Here is a 6,751-nt window from a genome sequence, read left to right as displayed (position 1 = left end):
GACTGTCTTTCTAATAAAGACTGAAATAATAGTTTATTAGTCTACTATTATTCAATTATGCATGTTAACTTAATAATGGATATCTGCTGCCTGCTGGCTGTGTGTGGACAGGATGTTAGCTATGTTTGACAATATGGACATAGTTTTGCCAGCTTTGGATGTCACATGTTTGTGAAGGGACAGATAACAAATTAAAGAGTGATAAACATGTTTTTCCATCACTCATATCTCTTCAAAAATCAGCCTTTATCATCCTTAGAATATTTTTTTAAATTTCTACTAAAGCAGTCCTCAACACAGTTCCTGCAAATCCAATCTACATTTAATCTACATTTCCCCAAAATCATTTGGATAGGCTCACTCTTACCCTTCTTCTCTAATTAGCTTATCTGGGGCAAAGGAAAAGGACAGCCAACAATTTGGGTTTGCATTAGCCAATAATCTCAGCTACTTAGGAAGCAAGGCCAACTCAGAAAAAATATTATCAAGATCCTATCTCAGGATCAAACCCACCTGTAAATCCAACAACTCAGAAAGCTAGATGATACGATAATGGTTTGAGGCTTGCCTTGGGGTTGTAAACATAGAACCTTATAGGAAAAATAAATAAAGTTTAAAAGGCATGGCTCAAATTGCTAAATTGACTACCTACAATGTGTAAAACCCTTCATTCAAACCTCAGAACTACCAAAAAATAATAAAAGACAAAAAACCGGACAGTTCTGACAATTCCTCAGTGCTGATGATGTAGGTTTGAGCCATACTCTGAGAATCACTGTTCTAATTAAAAGCAATTAACCTCCAAAAATGACAGATTTACGTATTTTTATCATTGTGGTAAACACACTCAAGGGCAGCTTTGTCCTTTGATGAATCTGGGAAGATTTCAGAGAGTCTGCCACATTGTGGTGGAAGCATGTGTTAAGAAAAAGCTACTCAGCTCATGGACCAAATAGGAAGCAAACAGAGCACGAGGATAAATGAGAGGAACAGGCCAGGAAAGGATATCACTTTTAAAACCCCAGGTCTTTCAACTAGGTCTTTTAACCTTCAAAGATTCCATCGCTTCCAAAAGTCTATCAAATTAGGAACTTAACAATGGATTTACTTACTGATGAGGACAGAGCACTCAAATGCAATTACTTCACTGAAGCTACATCTCTGAACATTAATCGCTACAATGGATGACTATCCTTTTTGGAGACATTCCAGGTCCGAACCATAATGAATATGATTTTAATGAGTAGCATTAAAAATTGGAAAAATTATGTAAGTATATCCTAATTTCTATTTAAACAATATTAACTAATACACCTTAGAATCCTAACGACCACCTCTCTACTCCTATCCTCACCAAGTTTTTAATCTCCTGTTACCTGGGGAAAAATTTCAAGCCCCAACTTTTTCCTTGTATGTCTATCAAACAATGAGATTTGTCTCACCATCAGAGATCTGGTTACTGATATCACTGAATGCCAAAGGAAATGAGTCAGAAAACCACAGAGACTGCCATTGAAAAGAAGAGGGGGGCCGGGCGCTGGTGGCTCACGCCTGTAATCCTAGCTACTCAGGAGGCTGAGATCTGAGGATCGCGGTTCAAAGCCAGCCCGGGCAGGAGAGACCGTGAGACTCCTATCTCCAATAAACCACCAGAAAACCGGAAGTGGCGCTGTAGCTCAAGTGGTAGAGCGCTCGCCTTGAGCTGAAGAGCTGAGGGACAGCGTCCAGGCCCAGAGTTCAATCCCCACTACCGACAAAAAAAAAAAAAAAAAGAAGAGGGGGGACCATGAATCCACAAAAACGAAATTTAAGGCTTAAAAATAGTTTAGAGGTCATGCACTCATTTCTCACGCCTGTAACCCTAGGTACTAAGTCTGAGATCTAAAGATAAGAGATTGAAAGCCAGTCTTAGGAAGAAAGTTTATGAGACTCTTATTTCCAAGTAAGCACTGAAAAGGTGAATAAGCTACATCACAGCAAAAGGTCCTGAGTTCAAGACCACATAACAGCAAACACAAAACAAAGTGATTTAATTGGAGGACAGAGGGCTGTGCATATGTGGGACTTGCCAGGGGAAGAGAGGATCTTCTCAGAGAGCCTGTCCTTTGCTCAGGGTTGGGAGAGATCTCCTGAGAAGTAGTTTCTAGCATACCTACAAGTTAATCTCTGGCATACAGTGCTAGCATCCTGCTTACCTGTGTGTGTGTGTGTGTGTGTGTGTGTGTGTGTGTGTGTGTGTGTGTGTGTGCGTGTGTCCCACTATTAGGTCTTGAACAATGGATCTCTCATTCTTACTGGGGTTCTTTGTTTTATTTTGTTTTGGCTTGTGGCTGGTGCTATGCCATATAGTTATGCCTCTAGTATCATTATTTTTGCTAGTTAATTGGAGATAACAGTCTTGAAAACTTGTCAGCCTATGCTGACTTTGAACGTTGGTCCTCAGATGTCAGCTTCCTGAGTAGCTAGAATTGTATCCATGAGACAATAGTGCCTCGCATAAAATGTATGTTTAAATATGTGCTCATTGTCTTCTGAGGCTGAGTAATATAAAAATGAATATGACATCATCTTTTCCTTCACTAACCTAAGAAACTATTCTTGTTTGACTCTGCTTTCATAAACGTGACTTTTCACTCCCAGTCTGCTATGCTGAAATTTTCCTTTTATTTATACATTTTTATTTATTTATTTTTATTGTCAAGATGATGTACAGTTTAGTGTTACATAAGGTAATAAATACATTTCTTGACAAACTTGTTACCCCATCCCTCAATTTTCTCCTGCTTTCTCTACCCCCATCACCCAGCCCCAAGTTGTACAGATCATTTCCAACATATTGTTTTGTTTATATTGTTGTTGTATTGGTTCCCCCCTTGACCTTTGTCTCTTCATTGTGTTACCAAACGTTTCTTTTAAAAATGCTATTTAGAGTAAGAGATCACTAAGCATGGAATTTTCTGCACTTCATCTGGTCATGTGATTGTTCATTACTCATTCCTGTTGGCAGCGAGGGCTGGTGGTGAGGGTGCCTGGGTACACAGGGTCAGAGAAGCTTCAGAAATTCCTGCCTGGATTTGACCAGAGCTAGCGCTACCGGTGGCCACTGTCCAAAGGCAGAAGCCACATTCTCAAGCAGAACTCATGAGGGAAGGAGATCATTAAAAACACTGGCATAGCTGGGTGCCAGTCGTTCATGGCTGCAATCTTAACTACTCAAGAGGCTGCATCTGAGGATCATGGTTCAAAACAAGCCTAGGCAGAAAAGTCCATGAGACTCTTTTTTGTTGTTGTTGTTCCGTCATGGGACTTGAACTCTGGGCCTGGGCGCTATCCCTCAGCTCTTCAGCTCAAGGTGAGCACTCTACCGCTTAAGCCACAGCACCACTTCTGGTTTTCTAGTGGTTTATTGGAGATAAGAGTCTCACGGACTTTCCTGCCTGGGCTGGCTTTGAACCACGTTCCACAGATCTCAGCATCCTGAGTAGCTAGGATTACAAGCATGAGCCACCGGTGCCCGGTCCGTGAGACTCTTTTTTTTTAATTTTTTTTATTTTATTTGTGAACATACTGTACAGAGGGGTTACAATTACATGGGCAGGATAATGCATACATTTCTTACCAAGCATTGCAGCCTCCTCCTTTGTTTACCTTTCACATCCCTTCCCAGCCTCCCCTCTCTCCCCCCACTCAATCCTTCCCCCCCCCCACGACGTTGTAAAGCTCGTTTTTGACATGACAACTTGCACTTCTCATTGTTGCAACAGGTCCACCTGAATCCTTAAACGACTTTTTTCCCCCATCTCCTCCACAAGTTATACTGACATCAAATATAGTGATAGCGGGGGTTATATTGTGGGGGAGGGACATAGAAAGCAACAAAGAAATAATCTTATAAATGCGTTAGAAACACATGCATGAAAGAAAAAACATTAAAATACATATCTAAGGGTTCATTTTCCTAACATCACATTATCTGACCTTTTCAGCTTGACTCATACACATACTAGATATTGCAAATAAGGGAAACCATGGGTTTACAGGCATGAGCCACTGGTGCCCGGTCCGTGAGACTCTTATCTCCAATAAACCACCAGAAAACCAGAAGTGGCACTATGGCTCAAGTGGTAGAGCATTTGCCTTGAGCTGAAGACCTGAGGGACAGTGCCTAGCGTCAGACTTCAAGCCCCATGACCAACAAAAGCAAACAAACAAAACAAAAAACCACTGGCAGAGTCCCAATTGTTCATTTAGTCCATGTAGCTTCTCCCACTCTGTGAGTGTGTGAGTGTGTGTGTGTGCGTGTATATGTGTGTGATGGCCTTAGGGCTTGATTTTTTGGCCTTATACTCTCTCTTCACTTTTGTGCTCAAGGCTAGGGCTCTGTCACTAGAGATACACTTGAGGTTTTTTGTTGATTAACTGGAGACAAAAGTGTCAGTTTTTGGCTATGGCTGGCTTCAAACCTCAAACCTCAGATCTTGTCCTCCTGAGTAGCTCAGATTTCAGACAAGCCACCCTTTCCAACATCTTTTTATTTTATTTTATTTTATTTTTTACTTTTTTTACTATGAGAATTCCATACAGAGGAGTTACAATTACATGGGCAAGATAACGAGTACATTTCTTATCAAGCATTGTTGACTCCTCCTTTCTCCTTCCCATCCCTTCCCATACTCCTCCCCTCCCCCCAAATGATCCTCCCCCAAGTTGTTAAGTTCGTTTTTCGACATAACAACTTGTACATCTCATTGGTGCAATGGGTCCACCTGTATCCCTAGTTAAACAATTTGTTTTTTCACTCCTCCTCCACAAATTATCCCAACATCAAAAACAGTGAAAGTATGGGTTATACTGTGGTGGAGGGACATACAAAGCAACATAGAAATAATCTTGTAAATATGATAGAAACAATTGCATGAAAGGAAAAAAACCAAAAAACATCTGAATACGTACCTTGGGGTTCATTCCCCTAACATCAACTTATCTGACCTTTTCTGGTTGACTCAGACATATACTAGTTATTGCAAATAAGGGAAACCATGGGACCTATGATTCTTTGGGCCTGGCTTACTTCACTTAATATATTTTTTTCCAAGTCTTTCCAATTCCTAACAAATGGGGCAATTCCATTCTTTCTGATGGAGGCATAGAATTCTATTGTGTATATATACCACATTTTCTTGATCCATTCATCTACCAAGGGGCATCTGCGTTGGTTCCATATCTTAGCAATGGTAAATAATGCTGCAGTAAACATAGTTGTGCTGGGAGCTTTAGTGTGTTGTTGATTGTGAACATTTGGGTAAATGCCCAAAAGTGGGATTGCAGCTCTATGTGGAGTATTTTGAGCAACCTCCATACTGCTTTCCAAAGTTGTTGAACAAGTTTACACTCCCACCAACAATGCAGTAAGGTTCCCTTCTGTCCACATCCCCTCCAGCATCTGTTGTAATTAGACTTCTTGATTATAGACATTCTAACTGATGTGAGGTGGTATATCAATATTTTTTGATTTGCATTACTTTTATGGCTAGAGAGGTTGAGCATGTGTCTATTGGCCATTCTTCTTTCCTATTCAGAGAATTTTCCCTTTACGTCTTTAGCCCACTTATTTATTGGGAAATTGTTTCTTTGAAGATTTGTTGTTGGGGGATTTAATTTATCGAGTTCCAGGTATATTTCAGATATAAGACCCTTGTCTGTTGTAAGGATAGTGAAGATCTTCTCCCAATCCGTGGGCTTTCTATTAATCTTGTGAACTATGTCCTTTGCCATACAGAAGCTATGCACTTTCACGCAATCCTATTTGTCCAACTTTTCTTTGATTTCTTGTGTTTCTGGGTATCTATTAAGAAAATTTTGGCCTGTGCCAAGGAGACCTATGGTTTCTCCTACTCCATCCTGTAAAGTTTTCAGAGTGTCTGCTTTGACTCTGAGATATTTGATCCATTTGGAGTTGATTCTGGTGCAGGGAGATAGATAACAATCTAGCTTAATTTTCTACAACTAGTTAACCATTTTTGCCAGCACCATTTACTGAAGAGGCTGTCTTTCTTTCATTCTATTTTTTTAGCTCCCTTATCAAAGATTAGATGGCTATAGGTCTGTAGGTTCATTTCTGGGTTTTCAATTCTATTCCATTGGTCCTGAGGTCTGTTCTTGTGCCAATACCAAGCTGTTTTGATTACTATGGCTTTATAGTAGAGTTTGAAATTTGGTATTGATATTCCTCCAGCAGTGTTCTTTCTGTTAAGGATCGTTTTTGCTATTCTGGGTCTTTTATTGTTCCATATGAATTTTTAGATTGCCTCTTCTCTTTCCTTGAAGAAATGAATTTGTAGATAGCCTTGGGAAGTATTGCCATTTTCACCATGTTGATCTTTCCAATCCAGGAGCATGGGAGTTTTTTGTCACTTTCTACGTTCTGTTTCGATTTCCATTTTCAGGTTTTTAAAATTTTCATCATAGAGGTCCTTCACTTGTTTGGTTAAGTTAATTCGTAGTTATTTTATTTTTTGTAGGGCTATTCTGAATGGAGTTTTTTTCCTGATTTTAGCCACACTTTTCCCCTTGTTGGCATATAGAAAAGCCATTGATATTGGGGGATTAATTTTATACCTTGCTACTTTGCCAAAGTTTTTAATCACCATGAGTAATTTTGGAGCAGAGTCCATGGAATTCTTAAAATACAAGATCACCTCATCTTCAAAGAGGGAGAGTTTTACTTCATTTTCCCTATTTGGATCCACTT

This window comes from Dipodomys merriami, unplaced genomic scaffold (genome assembly GCF_024711535.1).
Source record: "Dipodomys merriami isolate MVZ:Mamm:240054 unplaced genomic scaffold, mDipMer1.0.p SCAF_23, whole genome shotgun sequence".
NCBI classification, from domain to species: domain Eukaryota; kingdom Metazoa; phylum Chordata; class Mammalia; order Rodentia; family Heteromyidae; genus Dipodomys; species Dipodomys merriami.
Note: the sequence above shows the minus strand (reverse complement) of the source record.